This window comes from Malania oleifera, chromosome 3 (assembly GCF_029873635.1).
Source record: "Malania oleifera isolate guangnan ecotype guangnan chromosome 3, ASM2987363v1, whole genome shotgun sequence".
Taxonomy (NCBI): Eukaryota; Viridiplantae; Streptophyta; class Magnoliopsida; order Santalales; family Ximeniaceae; genus Malania; species Malania oleifera.
This window is the reverse complement of record NC_080419.1, coordinates 89,596,177-89,616,451: the sequence shown is the minus strand read 5'-3', so window position 1 is coordinate 89,616,451 and position 20,275 is coordinate 89,596,177. Positions and strand designations below refer to the sequence as shown.

Sequence of the window (20,275 nt, the reverse complement as noted above, 5' to 3'; positions counted from 1 at the left end):
TCATTCGGTTTGGGACACTTATCCACTAGACCACCAATTTTCTGTGGTGTAAATTACACCTATTGGAAACATAAGATCGGCATATACCTGTTAAATATAGATTGGAAGGTATGGAATATAGTTACTAAGGGAAATCATGTTCCCATGAAAGTAATTGATAAAGTAAGTGTACCTAAAACTAAAGATGAGTATACAAAGGAAGACTGGAAATCGGTACAAATAAATGCTACTGCAATGAACTTGTTGGTCTATGCACTAGATGTAAATGAATTTAATAGGGTAATGGCATGTAACTCTGCTAAAGAAATTTGAAAAAAATTAGAAGTTACATATGAAGGTACTAAGGAAGTAAAATATAGTAGGATAGACATGTTCACCAGTGAATATGAAGCATTTAAAATGACTGCTGATGAATTTATTCAATCCATGTACACTAGATTCACACACATCACAAATTCTTTAAATGCATTTGGAAAAACTTACTCTACTTATAAGTTGATCAGGAAAATACTCAGGGGACTACCTCCAGTTTGGGAAATGAAACCTATGGCAATAGCAGAAGGGAGAAATCTCAAGGAGATGTCAATTGACGAACTAATTGGATCGCTCATCACCTATGAGCTTGCTATAAATGAGAGGAAGAATAAGCATAGAAAGCCACGACACTTAAGGCACTGTCTCACTGCTATAGTGAGGGACGTGATTCGGAATCGGATGACAACATGGCACTCATCACCAAGATATTTGGAGAGTTCATGAGAAAGAACAAGAAATACTCCAGAAAATTCAAGGGTTCAAAATCGGAAAAGGGCGAGTCAAGCAGAAGGAAGCAAAAAGATGGTACTCCCATGTGTTATAATTGTAGAGAATTTGGACACATCAAGCCGAATTGTCCCCAGCTGAAGAAAGGGTCCAAGAAGAAGAAGAAGAAGAAGAAGGCTCTAAAAGTGGGCTGGGACACACGCAGTACAAGTAGTTCAGAATTGGAATCCAGTGATGACGAGATGGCAAATCTATGTCTGATGGCACACGATGACCATGAGGTACAATCATTTTATTCTGCATCATCTTTCTATTCTAGTGATTCCGAAAATGAAAATAGCTTGCTCTCGTATGATGAATTGCATCAACAATATTTATACACCCTTAAAATGATTGAGAAAATGAATAAGAAAAATTTTGGTTTGAAATTAAAACTGAAAGAATTTTCAAAGTTAGTTGAACTTGAAAATGAATCTCATGCATCTCTCATGAAAGACAAGGATTTGAAAATTGAAGAGTTAGAAAAGAATTTGAAAGATAAAACTAAGACTATTTGTAAATTTACTGAGGGTCAAAATAATTTTGAAAAAATCCTAGGAGCTCAAAGAAATTCCCTAGAGAAGGAAGGTTTTGGTTTTAATGGGAAGGAGAATCTAAAACAGAAACATCTTTACATGGGATATTTTGTAACAAAGTCAAAATCGTATGTTCAAACTAAATACTATCATAGAAATATTACATGTTTTACATGTAAGAGGTTGGGTCACATAAAATAAGACTGTCCTTTCAAAAATAAAGATGTCAAAATTAAGAAAGTCTGGAAAGTTAAAAACGAATCTAGCACCAACCCCCATGGACCCAAGAAAATTTGGGTACCAAAAGTAGTTATCTAATTATGTCCTGAAGATGTGTTTGATATTGTCCTCCTTGAAGGACAAGTGGTATATGGATAGCGGATGCTCGCGACACATGACAGGAGATAAAGCTAAATTCGCATCTATTATATCAAAAGATGAAGGATTCCTTACATTTGGGGACAACTCTAAAGGTAAAATCATTGGAGTTGGTAAAGTAGGAAAGGAACCTTCACTTGTCATTGATAATGTGTTGTTAGTGGATGGATTAAAACATAACATATTAAGTATAAGTCAACTATGTGATAAAGGTTATAAAGTTTCATTTGAACATGACAAATGCACGCTAGAGAACAAATCTAAAAACAAAATATTGTTTACTACTGATCGTTGTGAAAATGTATACGTAACTAGCCTTGATAACCTTGCTTCTCAACATGTTACTTTTTTCTCTACCATAAATGAGATTAGTTGGATTTGGCATAGGAGACTAGGACACACAAACATTGATTTAATATCCAAACTTGTTAAGGAAGAATTAGTTAAGGGATTGCCTAAGACTAAATTCATGAAAGATAAAATTTGTGATGCATGCCAACTAGGAAAAAAAGCAAGAATGAGCTTTAAGTAGAAGAAAGTAGTCTCTACCACTAGGCCACTTCAAATGCTACACTTAGATTTATTTGGTCCAAACCCTATTCAGAGTTTAGAAGGAAAACCATACGCATTCATTATAGTTGACGATTATTTAATATATACATGGGTTCTTTTTTTAGGTCACAAGGATGAAGCGTGTGAACAATTCATAAATCTGTGTAAGAAAATTCAAAATGAAAATAGGGGTAGAGAATTTAAAAATTAAAGCATGGAAGACTACTGTAATTCATTAGGAATTGTTCATAATTTTATGGCTCCTAAAACACCACAGCAAAATGGTGTATTTGAAAGGAAGAATAGGTCTATACAAGAAATGGCCAGAACTATGCTTAACGAACATAAACTAACTAAGTACTTCTAGGCTGAGGCAGTAAATACCGCCTGCTATGTTCTAAATAGAGTTTTATTAGACCATCTCTTAATAAGACTCCGTACGAATTATGGAATGGCCATAGACCAAACATATCATATTTTCATGTCTTTGGCTGTAAATGTTTTGTTCTTAGAGACAACGATCATCTAGGAAAGTTTGATGTGAAATTAGATGAAGGTATCTTCCTAGGGTATGCCTTAGATAGTAAAGCCTACAGAGTATATAATAAATGAACATTAACCGTTATAGAATCCATTCATGTAGTGTTCGATGAGTCAAATCTCTTCTCAAAAAGGACTAATAAAGATGAAATAGTGATAAATAACTGATTACGCATCAAAACTGCGTAATTGGGCATCTTAACCCGGGCTTTACGGTTTATATTTTTAATTAAATGCCCTAAATTGTCCAATATTTTAACAAAGTGCAAAAATTATCATTCTTGAGTTTTATTGCACAATTTATGAATTTTTGATAATTTTTTGTTGCAGGAAAAATCTCGAAAACCAAAACCGATACCTGTTCGTATTTCATGCATAACTTTTCCGTCCGAGCTCCGATTGAGATGATTCAAATTTTTGGAGAAAGAGGAAATGATTATCTACAACTTTAATGTTTTGAGTTTTACAAGAAACAGGCTCCAAAAGAGTCAGATTTGCGATGAACAAAGAATGAAAAAAATGAAAAAATATAACAATTCGGGTCGGGTCTCCTATCCGGGTCGTGGGTTAGGGCAAGCCTCCTCCCCTATTTATTCTTTCTTTTTCCCCTGTTCTGGGTGTGCCCTGTGCACCACTATTCTCCTCTCTTCTTCTCCTTCTTCTTCTTCTCTTCTCCTTCTCCTTATTATTTTTCTTCTTCTTTGGTTTGCTTTGCTTCATTCCATCTTGCTCTCTTCTCTTCCCTTTACTTTCTCTCCCTCAAACTCTCTTCTCTCTTCCCCTGCTCTTCCTTCTTCCCCTGCTCTTCCTTAGCTTTGCCTTTCCCTGTCTCCCGAGTACCCTTCCATAGCAGCAACACAGCAACCTACCTTCAACCCCTGCCCCGAGCCCTCTTGCTGTGCTTCAATCTGCTACAACCGAACCTCTGTTTTATTTTAGCAACCTACTGCCACCAGTCGAGCCACCATCAGCAACTCCACAGTCGGACAACCCTCTGCACAGCTAACCTTCGACCACAACACCAGTAGAGCCCCCAAGCAGCCTCCATTCCTCGAGCACATCAGCAACACAACAGCACCCGAAGGCCTCTGTTGAGACCACCCATACCTCTGCAATTCCAGCGGCCATGCCAGCTCCTCGAAGCCACTCCACAGCTGCCTCACCACACCAGTAAAGCTAGACCAGCAGTTCCCATCTGTAGCAGCACTGAACAGCCTCCGCAGCGCCTTTTTCCAGCAGCTAGCTCCTGCTTTTCTTCTTCTTCTTCTTCTTCTTCTTCTCTCTCTCTCTCTCTCTCTCGCTCTCTCTCTCTCTCTCTCTCTCTCTCTCTCTCTCTCATCTTCTCTCTATCATTATTTATTATTAATTAACTAGTGAAATTTTGGATTTTGAACATTAGTTAGGGTGTTTTATTATTGTTGAACTTTGATTGTTTATTTAATATTCTCTTAGTTGAATTTTTCCATAGATTTAATTAATATTTGAATTATTTAATTAGTTTGGTAAAGTTTTAATTATTTAATTTTTATCATGTTTTTTCTTCATCGTTAATAGTTTAATTTTGGTTTGAAGTTTTACCTAGTTAAAGGTTTGGTTTTTATTATGCGCGTGAGTGTTTGATTAAGTTTCCATAGCGTGTTTTAATTCTGTGTCCAAAGTTGTCATCTATAATTAGCGCGTGTTCCGAAGTTTCTTTGAGTAGATTAGGGTTTCCATTCTTACTTTTTAATTTAGTGAATGTTAGTTTTAGGATTTAAATTGCATGTTGTTTTAATTGGTCAAAAAGAATCTCAACAATCTCAAAATCCTGAATCTGAACCAAGTTCAGTACCTTTTTAAGTTCGATAGGACAAATGTAACATTTTGAGATTAAACGCATTCCCTGAGGTGACGATCTAGCCCTTGGGCTTAATATTACATGACAAAACTCCTATACTTGGGATAGCTTCCGAGCTGCTCATTTTTCGAGTGAGTCAATAACGAATTTGAAAAACTGTCCATTAAAAATGATTCAGAAAAGAAAAATGAAATTAAGGAACCATCGGCTGAAACTACTCAAATTGAAAATGAAGTTAATGAACCACATAGAGAAAAGAAGTACATAAAGAATCATCCCATTGATAAAATAATAGGTGAACCATTACGTGGAGTAGCCACATGATCCTCACTTAGGAATATGATTAGTCATTTTGCCTTTCTATCTCAAGAAGAACCGAGGAATGCGAGTGAAGCAATTGAGAATGAATCGTGGGTGTTGTCCATGCAAGAAGAGTTAAACCAGTTTGAGAGAGACAAAGTATAGACAATAGTTTGTAGACCTGAGGATAAGACAATTATTGAAACAAAATAGATATATAAGAACAAGAAATATGAACATGGGATAGTTGTTAGAAATAATGCAAGACTAGTAGCTCAAGGATATAACATGGAAGAAGGAATTGATTTTGAAGAAACCTTTACACCTATAGCTAGAATGGAAGCCATTCGAATGCTTTTATCTTATGTTGCTTTTAAGGATTTCAAGTTATATCAAATGGATGTCAAAAGTGCATTTTTAAAGGGATACATAAGTGAAGAGGTATATATAGAACCGCCCCCAGGTTTTGAAAACCATACGAGTCCAAATCATGTTTATAGACTAACAAAAGCCATGTATAGTTTAAAGCGAGCTCCTAAAGCTTGGTATGAGAGACTAAGCAGCTTTCTACTAGATAATGAATTTATCAAAGGAAGGATAGACACAACACTCTTCATATAGTCTAAGAAGGATGACATGCTCATAGTTCAAGTATACGTAGATGATATCATATTTGGAGCTACAAATAAAGACTTGTGCAATGAGTTTGCTAGTACTATGCAAAATGAATTTGAGATGAGCATGATGGGTGAACTAAATTTCTTCCTAGGACTTCAGATCAAACAAGCGAAACACGGTATCTTCATAAATCAATCGAAGTACATTAGAGATCTGCTAAAAAAGTTTAATATGGAAGTTGGAAAAATACTAAGAACACCTATGAGCACTTCTTTGAAATTAGACAAAGATGAACAAGGTATACTAGTATATGTAAAGCTCTATCGTGGAATGATCGGTGTCTTACTATATCTGACTACAAGCCGACCTAACATAATGTTTAGCATATGTTTGTCGGCAAGATTTCAGGCTACGCCAAAAGAGTAACATTTGTTAGCTGTCAAACGAATACTTAAATACCTGATAAGAACCGTGGAACTTGGGTTATCGTATCCTAAGTATACATCTTTTGAGATTATCAGCTATTCTGATGCTGATTTTGCTGGTAGCAAAGTGGATAAGAAGAGCACAAGTGGTACATGTCATTTCTTAGGACATTCGTTAGTCTCTTGATTTTCCAAGAAGCAAAATTCAGTAGCTCTTTCTATAGCTCAGGCTGAATACATAGCGGCAGGAAGTTGTTGTGCTCAAACACTATACATGAAACAACAACTGACGGATTTTGGATTAAGCTGTAACACAATACCTATAAGATGTGACAATACAAGTGCAATAAACATCTCCAAGAATCCTATATTACATTCACAAACTGAACATATAGAAATAAGACATCATTTTCCTTGTGATCATGTGCGAAAAAAAGATGTAACACTTGAGATCGTATGCACAGATGAACAATGGGAACACATATTCATGAAACCACTTGTGGAGGATAGGTTTGTCCAAATTAGGCGTGAATTAAATTAATATATATTACTTATTTTTTTTTTTCATGCATATTGTGAATGGGGGAGCTGAAATTAGGATGTATTCCCAAGAGGGGGATGAATTGGATTATTTAAAAATTTATTTGCAGAATTCTTATTTACTTTAATCCTTAATTATTCTATCTTTCAACACAAAAAATATTTCTATTTAGTTATCAAGTTATACAAGTAAGAAGTCCTAAGTATGAATGTAAAGACCAAGGCACAATTTGAATTTACAAAGTGAAATAAATGTAAAGATCAATGCACAATCTGAATTTATAAAGTGAAATAAAAATTAATACATTCAATTATGCCCTTTGTTTAGAAAATGATTTTCAACTAGAATCAACAATCTGTTCAAGAATAAACTCAGTGATTCGTTTTATACCTCAATGATATAATAGAGATTAAGAACTGATTTTCAACAACAAATCAATTGTCCTTCAAAATAGATTTTATAAATTACTTGTTTAATTTCAACTCTTATGTTTTAATCTAAAAATCAATTTACAACTTGTTCCTCCTAATTAAGATAAATTACTTACAAATTTAGAGTTATATGTTTATCAGAAATTTTAATCTAACAACTCAACCATATAGCCAATACAAGTTCAATCACAACCAAACTATATTCAGCAAAACCCAATATTTAACAAGTTCATAAGTTTAGCACAATATGATATCCAACAAGAATGGATATTCACCAAGATTTGACATTCAGCACTATTCAATATTCAGCAAGATGATAATGAAAATATATTCAAGCATGCAGGTTATATCTTGTAGAAACAAAAGGAGTAGGGAAGAGAAAGTTGAACACCATTATTTTTACAAGGTTTGGCCACAGCCTACGTCCTTACTTCATGCAACACGCTGTGAGGATTACCTTTCCCAACTTCCTTACCAGGTGAAGTTATGACCTTTCTCCCTTAAAAGTAGTGTTCACCTCTCTAATGAGAACACCCTCTCTCTAGGCAACAATTCAATGTCTGAATTGTCAAACAATACAACAAATAGCAACAACTTCTTGTACAAAAGAAAGCTCCTCAAATGAGCATATTAGTACACGTTAGTATAAAAAAAAAAAATACTTCAAATAAACAATATGAAAGTTGAAACTAAAAATTATATCACTAGAACTGATTCAAATGTGTAAGATTCAAAAGATTAGATCAGTTTCTGAAAGTATTCACCGAGAACACAACAATAGTATAACCAGAGAGTTTTTCAAAGTATGAATGTGTTGTTCTCTTTATTTTTGAATTTTTTGTTACCCTAATGTGCAAGAATATGATGTTTAAATAGTACACTAGAGTTTTAAAAAGTTTCCTTCAAGTTTTATCTTAATTTGGAAACCAAACAAGCTAGATATGGAAACAAGATCAGCGTTGCAAACTCATTTATACGAACGCATCAGTCACCTGCCCTCAAAGGCTCAGTCGCCTATGCCCTTTTAAAAATAGCACATTCTGAATGCAAGATTGGGGTCAGTCAAATGTGTGCAATAGGTCACCTATGCCTATTCTATTTGTATATTTTTTAAACTCAGTAGCACCACGGCCTCCTAATGATTTATCTTCAGTTGCCTATCCTTTCAACAACACTTGTTTTTTAATATTTTTGGTTCCAAACTTAATTCATTTAATGGAAAACATAATTTGGAAATTGAGAAAACATTTTCCATGTATAAAATTAGGTATCCAAGTCCAATGACATATCCTAGGAGCTTCAATCAATCAATATTGAGTTTTGAAGTACTTACATGAGACTTTCATCAGACTATTATATCTAAGGGCCTAAGCCTTCATGCTATGAAGCTTCCAATATGTCTCTTGAGCTTTATGCACTACTTCAATGAGCTTCATATCTCATATAACTTTATATCTTTCATGAGTCATGACTTTTAGTGTTCAAATCAATTAAGCTCTTCAAGTATGCTCACAAAAACACTTAAGTCCTAAAACTCAAACTCACATAGACATCTTAAGTAACCTTGATTTGTTATCATCAAAATGAGATTAAGCCTTGTTAGACCAACAATCTCCCATTTTTTGATGATGAAAAATAAGGAGCAAAAATGAGAAAGCCTTAAAAGGCTCCCTTTTTCAATAAGCATACCCTTAACAAGTTATACACGCATATAAAAGTATTTCATGCATTCAGAGTATCATACTTTCAACATTCTTATCAAAGCAGTATCAAGCATTCAAAATTTTCAATATATATCATGCTTCAATACACATGATTTAAGTACTCACACTTTCAATACTCATGTCATTTAAGCATTCAGAATTTTCAATATCATGCTTTCAATACTCATGTCACTCAAGCATTCAGAATTTCCAATCTAATATCGTGCTTTCAATAACTCCCCCTGAATATATGTTCATATTTCACTCATAAACTCAATCATAAATTCTCATTTTGCACACACATTTCTCCCTCTTTTGACATCAACAAAAAGGGTAACTGTAGAAAATGATCATGCATGGCAACACAAGACTTCAAAAATCAGAAGTCAGTTCATGGGCATAGTCCATAATTCAGCATGCAATACATCAGATTTAACACTCATCGCATATTCGAGCATCATGCAAAATATATTCAATAGCATCAAAACTAGCAAGAAATATGTCATATCCAGGATAAGAAAAAATATAAGAAAATAGTGTAAAGAGCTTAAAGTAGCTCAAATATTACAACCCAAAGTTGTTTTAAGGATCAGTAATAAAACATAACTAATCTTCATTTCCATCATCTGATTCAGTGCCTTCCTCCTTATCATCATCTTCATTTCTATAGCTTGTTTCCATAGGAGCTTTTCCACGAGATGAAGAAGAACTTTCCACATATGATGAGTCCCTAAAATGCATTATTTTAGGCTCTCATTTACCTTTATTTTGTCTTCTTTTATCTTGTATTTACCCTTTGTTAACATAGTTCAGAATTACACAAGGTTTGTTCGTGTTTCAGGAAATATAGGTTAAAATCGGGGAGTTAAGCATTACGAGAAGCCAAGGTAGTATTTGGGATACTAAAAGCCAAAATCAGGTGTTCAACCAAGCTCCTAAAGCCTCAACACATATCAAAGGAGAAAAGATTCTATTCGACCATATGGTGCGACCAACAATACAAGGGGCAACTAGGTCTCTAGCTGCAGACTCCGAGGTTCAGACTGAGAGGAGAATGCTGCAAGGTTCGACCAAGTACTTGACCAGAAATACCCATAAAGGTGACTAGGTCTATATCTCAACTAGCAAGACCCATAGGGGCAACTAGGTCTAGATCTCGACTAGCAGCCTCGACTAGGGCATGACCTGTTGACAGTGACGATCTTCTGTGCGAGATTTTGTGCTAAACTTTCCTATTTTGAATTTCAAACCTTGTAAACCATTTTAGGCATAACTATTAGCTTCAAAGATGTTCATAGGGTTCCTCTTTGGCCTCTCTTAGATTAGTGGTAGGCTTAAGATGTCATTGAGTGCCAAAGTAGATTAGACTTAGATTAGATTTACAACTTTCCTAGTCTTCCATTCTATTTTTTGGCGTTAGTGGCAGACACTTTGATTGTAATACAATCATCTTTTACATGCTTTCCATTTACTTGCTTTTATTTATACACTTTGATTTAATTGCTTTCCTTTACTATTTTGATTGTGATGAAGTCTTAGAGATAGGATAGCATTATGACTAATTCAGTTAGATACACGTAGTAGGCTATGGATACTAAAAAGGTTTTGCATGGTTGTTGAGAAAGGGTATACTCTAGTTCTTGATTGTGCTTCAGAAGATTGGTGCACACTTGCTACCCTATGCCCTCGAACGGTTCCTTTCACCATTTAGCCTAATACGAATAACTGACCGAATGGAGTTTACGCACACAACATCCTATTGACTTTTTGGTTCGTCTCTGATTTTGATTATGACAAATCATAGTATCTCATCAATGAACTTAGAGTATTTGAAAAGATTTACTTTTCTAAGCACTGACGACATATGAGAAATGGATGCCGAGAAGCACTTAATTGAGCCATTTTTTCGACAAAATCCATGTAATTGTCGAGGAGCATAGCATGAAGTCTTCGCTTATTTTAAGTTGTATTTTTATTTGGGTTTGTAATAATAATCTATCGGTATGTAATAATTAATGCATGGCATGCATGGTAGGGACTATAAGCTCAAGACCATAGATTGACCTTAGGGATTCGGTCGATCAACGCAGGATTTTTTGGGACAAATTAAAAGGCTCAAAGACCTTAGAATAACCATAGGTCCTAGTATATTGCATGAAAAGGTCCTTAAATATATCTTAGAAGTGATAATCATGTGAATAGGGGTGACTTCAAATGAAAATAGGACTGAAATGCACAAAGTTGGTGTGTTCGACCGACCAAACCCTAATACACAGAGTATTTCAGTCGACTGAACCTCCCTAGGGTCAAAAGTTTGACCAGTTGGTCAACCATCCTTAACATGGCTGTTAACGCCATAGTCAACCAAACTGGCATGTGGGAAATCCCAATGCCCTGGTTGACCAAACTTGTAGTTAAAAAATGGTCTGGTCTGCCGAACGTTCAAATTTGGTCAAGCGAACTTAGCCCGGTCGACTAAACATCCGAGGTTCAAAAATTGACTCAAGTCTAGTCGACCATCTCCTCTGTTATCCTGGTCAACCAAACTGAGTAACCCGGTTGACCGAACCTTAAAAATGGTCAACCAAACCTCTCGAGTTGCTCGAATTTTACCAAGGTTAAACTTGGTTATTTTAATTAAACTTAATTAATTTTTTCCAAAATACCTAGCGTCTCCCCAACAACTATAATTTTTCCCATCTCTATGTATAGGTTCTCTTTTGCAAAAATTAAGACAATATTAGGGATTTAATTAGCAAATATTTTCTCTGTATCTTTTAGAGACCCTTTTCAAAACATAAAGCCCATACACTCTCATACTTCTATATCTTTGCTAAATCAATCCTTATGAGAGTACCTTGAGTGATTATACATTATTCTCATTTGCTAGAAACCCTCATTTGTTTATTTTATATTTAATTTTTGGATTAAGGTTGAGAATAGTTTTCCCCCGATTTAATTTAGTAAATCTGAAGTGTGGGAAAAAGTTAGAACTTGGGGGTCTTGGCATTCGAATTGCAAGACACCTTAGCTTGTATTTTTGAGTGTGCAAAAATATTTTCACAAACTCATTTTTCGAATATCTCGTGTTTGAATATTGAGAAAATATTTTTAGAGATATTTTAATTACTCGTTGTGAAAATCTTTGAAATCCTAAACTGTTATTTAGATTTGCATCTATACATTGTTTCAACGATTAACTTGTTGATACACTCTTGTGCGTGATTGATTATTGACATTAGATTGAGTGTGATTACACTTTGTTGCACTGAGCTTATAGTTCTCTTCCGTTTGAGGTGCATTGATTATTGCATGTGCATATCAGTACAAAATCAGCTTGTGTTTAGAAGCATTAAATTTGTACACAAAATTTCAATTGTCTGTTGTATTCCAGGCGTGGCCTAAGGGGGTTTGATCTAGCCTGTAAGGATCGGTAGGGCCTTCTCCACCTTGCAAGGAGAGTTTGTAAAGGTTGAGGTTAGCCCTAGGAATTTCACTTGATTGTAATCGGTGTCGCTCCACCCGTTAAGTAAGCAATTAGTGGAATCTTTGGACTTGCGAGCTGAGGCAGGGACGTAGGCAGTATTGGCCAAACCCCGATAACATATCTGGTGTAGCTTTTATTTTTCCGCACTTTCAATTTCAGCACATGTATGTTTTATGTTTAACTTATTATATGCAGTACATGTGTTTAAGTGTTTGAATATTTGATTGGGTTTATGATTATATAGAAAGACCCTAGGCTTGTGTAATATTGTTTGTGGAATTTGTACTAACCTAGGAAAAAAGTTTTAAATAACCGATTCACCCCCACTCTTGGGAATACACCAATTCCAACGATTGGTATCTAAGCCTCATTGCACTAGACTTAAACATTTTTATGAAAAATCGCAATGGCTCATATTGGTGTATCCCCATTCGTAGAGGGACAATCACCTGCTAGTCCTCCATTATTTTGTGGTGTCGATTACATTACTTGGAAAATTAGAATGAGCGTATTTGTAAAATCTATGAATTGGAGAGTTTGGCAGGTGATTGATAAAGGAATTTGTATGCCTGGAAATGAAAATGATATTAATTTGATGCATGCAAATTCATATGTCATGGACTTATTATACTGTGCTTTAGAGTCTAATATTTTTCTTAAGATTTTTGCATGTTCAAGTGCAAAGGATATCTAGGATGAACTTGAAAGGAAATATGGAGAATCCCAAAGGAATGAGACCTCCACTCAGGAAGTGGTAAATAATAGGGCAATTGCATTAATAGATAGAGAAGTATATGTTCCTATCTCAACCTGTATAGATGATTCTATTACTGAATGCTATGATTTGTCAAATGTTGAATCATCTATTGAACTTCATGATAATTTTGTTAATGATGCATGTGATGATTCTCATGGAAAATATTGCAATATATTGTATGTGGAATCATCTCTCAAACTTTGTGATAATACTGTGAATGATTCATACAATATTTATTGTGATATAACTTATGATGAATCATCCATTGTTTATGTTGATGTTGCTGCATGCAATAATTTATTTGTTAATGATTATAATAATTCATGTAATGAATCATGTGTTGAATTATATGATGAAAACGCTTTATTTAAAATGCAAAAGCTTCTAGGTAGGATACCTAAACATAAAATCTTCCTAAGAAATGAAAATAAAAAGGTGGCAAAACACTTAAAAGAATTAAAAGTATATCATGCCACTCTAGAGAGGAAAAAGGTTGAAATATTTTTGAAAATCATTTGCTTAAAAAGGAAAACAGAAGATTACTCCGAAATGGTTTTCAAATTTACAAGTGAGGAAGATAACTAGAATAAACCCCTAGGAATCAAAAAGAAAAATCATTTCAAAAGGGGTTCAAAATTGATACGTAAAACCCATAGTCATTCGTCTGCCTCATCTTATAGAAGCCGAATAAATAATCATAATCTTTCACGCATACATAAAATTTTCTTATTCTGTGACATGTTATGGCACATTCAATTTACTTTTCTATCTAGGAGCCAAAGGCTTAGATAAGGAAATGGCGTGGGTAGTTATGATTGCAAACCCGTAGGACCTAAAGTGAAATGGATCTAAATTAACATTACATAAATATTTTTAATCATCCTTAGTTCCTAGGTTTAGGGGGTTTTGATGACTATAGGTTTGGGAAGTGATCGTTACATAAAATGAAAATCTTAGTATACACACTCACTAAACACTATCTTGTTATACTAAGAATCTTTATCCACTTCCAAATGGACATGACATCTATGCTTGGTATTTAATTCTAAATGCTTAACCCATGCTAACACGAAAAGCAAAAGTTTAAGCATACTTTTGTCCACTGCAGAAAATTGAGTTTTAGGGAATTCATCTTGCCTTATATCATATTTCCCTAAACTCATCAACCAAAATTGAGTCATCACTCTAGGTATAAGCACCAGTAATCATAAATTCCATATCTATCTAGTGCTATAAAAGGTCATCCTCCTTGTAATAAAAATTAGAGGCATCCACTAAGGGATTGCTTCCTTTGAGTTCACAATAAAAATACTCTAATTTTGGCTCTTCTCTTTCATAGGAATTATTTACCAACCACGATCACATCAGGTAAAGTTTTTGCCTATCCCTTGGTTTGTATCCTTGCTTTGAATTGTGATTATTTTATAAGGATACTTTCCATTCTCTGAAGAGCATTGTTCAAAAATTCATACTCTTAAATGCTATTTGCTAAAAATTGTCAAGACATAATCTTGTACTTGTTTATTATAAATAATGTCTTGCTTCTTTATGAATACTCTTCTAAAACTAACAAAAATTTAAATTGATAAGAGTATTTATCCAAATTTGCTTCACAAGCTCTCAACTTTTAAATCGAACCCTTTAGAGCTCTATATTCCTTGTTTGTATTGAATGGCTAATATGATTGCACTAGGACTCAATCTAGATGAATGCATAAAATTCAAGTAGACCTATGCACATGCAATTTAAATTGAAAGCCATTCCATCTTGTGCCTCTCACGCATTGAAATTCATAAAAAGAAAAGAGGCATGTGCTGGCTAATGACCCTAAAGAAGTATTGTGTATGACTTTTTCGTCCAATAATCCTATGAACTCAAAGCCAAGTTAAAATCATTGAAAATATTATAACTCTTAGTTATTGAACTTGAAGATGAAAGAAAGGCATAAACCGAGTCGAGTGCATAACTAAGGCAGAGCATTTATCTTTCATGGTTATAAATAGAAATGCTCTCTTGATATCATATCTTTGATGCTCATATATCTTTATGAACAAAATTGCAAATTTCTATCCATAATGCATTAAATGATTGAATCTCTTTTACGGATGATTTATATATTACATGATTTGTTTTTGAGCTACCTAATTGTATACTTGTGTTGAATGCCTTCTACATGGCGGATGCAGTTGATGTGTATTGCATGCTGGTAGTGGTTTTAGGTTCTCATGTGCCTTGAACAGAATTATAAATTACTTGTTTGAACCTATTAGGTACAAATTTTATGGGAAATGTCCAATTTACAGACAACATGCTACTAAAATTTTGAAAGAAATTTTCTCAAAATAAAACCTAGTACAAAGATGATTATGATAAATTAAATATTAAAATATCTTTTGAAAGGCTGAGTGAAAACTAATTAAATATTCAATTTCATACTTACATAATCATCAAATATTTAAGGGAGCTAAGCTCCCTCCCCATAGAAAGAACATAAAAGACTCAAATGCATCACTTTTTCAATGCACTTGTTGCCTATAGGGACAACTATACTGATAAGGATAAATATAGTTGATTAATAATCAATATGCTTGGTTTAAAAGTTTCAAAATGATGACTTATACTACTAAGCATAATGAAATATTTCTCTATCTAGTATAAGTAGTTTTTTGCATCTAAGCTAGGATTCTAAACGATAGAGGGAGCATCTAAAATTAAATATTCATCTTGTTTTTCTCTCAAATACTTTTAGCTTAAATTTGTTTTGAATCAAGTGTGACTTATGCTTAAATAAAATGATTATATTGAAAATCTTAAGCTGAATTTCTAGTTTTGCCACAGTCATCTATTTTTGTCATATGATTTTACATTGTATCTATTAATATTTTCTTTCGATCCATATGGTTATGATTCTGGTTATATTTTAGTGTGTGCTTAATTGATAAACCAGAATAATGTTTGCTTGCTTGCATTAAATTAAAGTTTTCTTTTCCGCAAGCACCCCCTATATTCTTGACAACATCCTAGGGGGGATATATAGTTACATATATACATATATATTTTTAAATTGCATAACTGGTTCGGTACTACGTGCTAACTAGTTCGACTATGCATGTGCTCAAACCTTCTATGTGCTTTCATTTGTTGTGTGCTTTGAACTAAAAGCTTTCACAGGTCTTATGAAATATTTGAACAAAAATAGTTTGTAGATAATTCTGGTTTGACTATGTTTTTCATATCATTTAAATCTTGTAATGACCAGTTATACTGTTTTGGTGTACTCAATTACCATATTTTTCAAAAATAGTTATATATATATATTTTTTTTCGTGCCCTTTTGCTGATGACAAAAGGGGGAGAAGTGTTATAAAAGAAAAATTAGTCCTTTCTCCCTGAACTTTTGTTATTCAATTTGAAAAGATGGTTGTACTTAAATGAACAACTTGAATCATTCTAAAGTCTTCATGTGTGTATTTAAACTTTATTGCATATGTTTTTGTATTTGTGCATATTGTTAGGGGGAGCCTTGTCAGACGAACCCATATCTTTCTTCTGTGTTTGTCATTATCAAAGATAGGGGAGATTGTTGACATTTTGGTTCATCTCCTGTTTTGATTTTGACAAATCACAGTATCTCATCTGTGTACTTTGAGTATTTGAATAGGTTTACTTTTCTAAGCACAGATGACAAATGAGAAATGGATGCCGAGAAGCACTTAAACGAGCCATTCTTTGAGTGAAATCCATCGAATTGCCGAGGAGCAAAGCATGAAGCCTTCACTTATTTTAAGTTATATTTTTATTTGGGTCTGTCATAATAATCTATCGGTCTATAATAATTAATGCATGGCAAGCATGGTAGGGACTATAAGCTCAAGACCATAGATTGACCTTAAGGATTCGGTCGATCGACGCTGAATTTTTTAGACAAATTAAAATGCTCAAAGAGCTTAGATTGACCATAGGTCCTAGTATATTGCATGAAAATCCCCTATATATCTGAGAAGTGATAATCATGTGAATATGGGTAACTTCAAATGAAAATAGGACTGAAATGCACAAAGTTGGTGTGTTCGGTCGACCGAACCCTAACACATAAAGCACTTTGGTTGACCGAACCTCCCCAGGGTCAAAAGTTTGACTAGTTGGTCGACCGTCCTTAAAATGGGCGTCAACACCTCGGTCGACCGAACTGGAACGTGGGAAATCCTAACGCCTTGGTCGACCAAACTTGTAGTTAAAAAATGGCCTAGTTGACCGAATGTTCAAATTCGGTCAATCGAACTTAGCCCGGTTGATCGAACCTCGGAGGTTAAAAAATCGTCTCAAGTCTGGTTGACCATCTCCTCAATTCAAAAACACCTTGGTCGACCGAACTGAGCAACTCAATTAACTGAATCTTAAAAATAGTCGACCGAACCTCTTGGGTTGCTTGAATTTTACCGAGATTAAACTGAGTTATTTTTAATTAAACTCAATTAATATTTTTCCAAAATACCCAGCGTGTCCCCAACGACTATAATTTTTCCCATCTTTATATATAGGTCCTTATTTGCAAAAAATTAAGACAAGATTAGGGATTTAATTAAAAAATATTTTCTCTATATTTTTGAGAAACCTTTTTTCAAAATACAAAGCCTATACACTCTTATACTTCTATTTCTTTGCTAAATCAATTCTTGTGAGAGTAGCTTGAGTGATTATACATTATTCTCATTTTCTAAAAACCCTCATTTGTTTATTGTATATTTGATTTTCGGATTGAGGGTTAAGAATAGTTTTTCCCCCGATTTAATTTAATAAATTTGTGGGATCGAAAAGACTTAGAGCTAGTGGGTCTTGGCATTCGAATTGCAAGACACCTTAGCTTGTATTTTTGAGTGTTCAAAAATATTTTCACAAACTCATTTTTCGAATATCTCTTGTGTTTGAATATTGAGAAAATATTTTTAGAGATATTTTAATTACTCTTTGTAAAAATCTTTGAAATCTTAAACTATTATTTAGATTTACATCTATACATTGTTTCAACAATTAGCTTGTTGATACACTCTTGTGCGTGATTGACTATTGACATTAGATTGAGTGTGATTACACTTTGTTGCACCGAACTTATAGTTCTCATCTATTTGAGGTGCATTGATTATTGCATGTGCACATCGGTACAAAATCTGCTTGTGTTTAGAAGCATTAAATATGTACACAAAATTTCAATTGTCTATTGTATTCTAGGCGTGGCCTGAGGGGGTTTGATCTATCCTGTAAGGATCGGTAGGGCCTTCTCCGGCACGCAAGGAGAGTTCGTAAAGGTTGAGGTCAGCCCTGGGAATTTGACTTGGTTGTAATCGGTGTCATTCCACTCGTTAAGAGAGCAATTAGTGGAATCCTCAGGCTTGCGAGCTAAGGCGGGAACGTAGGCAGTATTGGCCGAACCCCGATAGCATATTTGGTATAGCTTTTATTTTTCCGCACTTTCAATTTCAACACACATATATTTTATGTTTGACTTATTATATGCAGTACACATGTTTAAGTGTTTGAATATTTGATTGGGTTTATGAATATATAGAAAGACCCTAAGCTTGTGTAACACTATTTGTGGAATTTGAATTAACCTAGGAGAAAAGTTTTAAATACCCAATTCACCCCCCCCTCTTGGGAATACACCAATTCCATCACGTCCTAAGTCTAATTTATGAACTGAGCATTGCTTTGTAGGGGTAGAGATAGTTTAGACTTTACATGATTTCAGTAGGACGTTAGAAAACTCGATCAAAATCTCTCGTTTTTAATTTCTTTTACTCAAAGCTATTATAAACTAGATTGGAAATGGTTGATAACTTCACTTTTTGTCCTTGAGGATCAACACCCAACTTTCTCACTTTCTACAGAACTTGGGATTAGTTAGGTTCTGTAAATATTATCTTTGGCAGTTAAGGACCCAAGCATTTGCGAGCCTACCAAATTTTGGCGCCGTTGCCAGAGATTAGGTTATGGTTATTAGCCAGCTTCTAGTTTAGCGTGTTATTGCTTTGTTTTTATTTGTTTTCTTTCATTTTTTTTATATACTCTGAAGTCTTGATTTTTTGTGCTTTATTTGTGTATGCTGGGTTTGCATTCTCTGGATCTTGAACTAGTCCCGATAGATCCCGACATTGAGAAATCCTGTAGGTCCATTAAAAAACCCATTTCGAATCCTAAGTTTATTGAGTTGTCCAAACCAAAAGCTATGGCCGAACGTATTCAGTTCCCACTATTTAAAATCTAAAACCCCAAGCTTCCCACCAACTTGTGGTGGCGGAGCAACCACTTAGGCCTCTTCAGGACTACTTTGTGCCCAACACCTACACCTCACCATCTTGCATCCAATATCCAGATATCCAAGTGGCACAATTTGAAATAAAGACTTATGTCATCTCGATGCTTCCCAAATTTTATGGGAATTCTAATGAAAATCCTTATAAGCATCTAGATGAGCTCCTCAAGATATGTTCCACCATCCGCATGTACAAATTTGGTAATGATGCCCTCCTTTTAAGGTTTTTTCCATTCTCTCTAAAAGATAAGGCCAAATATTGGTTGGTGTCCTTAGAGCTAAACTCGATGACCAACTAGGCCGCCACCATGCAACATGAATTCTTCAAAAAGTTCTTCCCAATTGAGAAGACTAACCCGCTCAGGAGAGCCATCACTAATTTCTCATACTTCGATGGGGAACTATTCTTCGAGACTTGGGAGCGTTTTAGGGATCTATAACATCAATGCCCACACCATGAGGTTCCTAAGTGGCAATTAATTTGGACCTTAAATGAAGGTGAAAACTAAGATGTAATCCCCAGAGGGAAGGTGAATTGGATTTTAAAACAATTTCTTTTAATTCCTTTTAAGACTTCTTAACCTCTTTTGTTTCTTTTAACTAATTCTTGACTTGTTTGTTTAATTTTTCAATCACACAAGAACTTAGTTTAGTTTATACAATCAACAACACAACTATTTAAACAATCAAGTAACCAATCAATCAACCAAACCAATTATCCAAAACACAATATTCAAACCAAGATATATAAGATAGAAGATTTTAGCTCTTGTTTATTTGAGGCCCTGTTGTTAATGCAATTCCTTTGATAATGAATTAGCTTTCTCAAAGTGATTTTCAACAAGACATTTACACTCTTCCCAAAATTCAGAATTCGAATAAACTCTTAGTTAATTTATCTTTAGGTGTTAACCAAGTAACATACTCCCTTATGCTTTCAGCAAAATATGGTTGAACCAACGTACTCCCTTTCGGTTTTCGCAACCCAAATCAAAATTAGACTTTAAGTTTACTTGATTTCCAAATATATGTAGTATATATGATTACCAATTAAAC

General features: G+C 34.4%; 1 non-coding gene across 1 annotated transcript; it reads right to left on the bottom strand.

Moving 5' to 3' along the window:
* Positions 1-19,573: 19,573 nt before the first annotated feature.
* Positions 19,574-19,683, bottom strand: LOC131152488 (small nucleolar RNA R71). The gene has a single exon (XR_009135987.1). It is a non-coding gene; the product is annotated as a small nucleolar RNA R71 (small nucleolar RNA).
* Between the last annotated feature and the right edge of the window lie 592 nt (positions 19,684-20,275).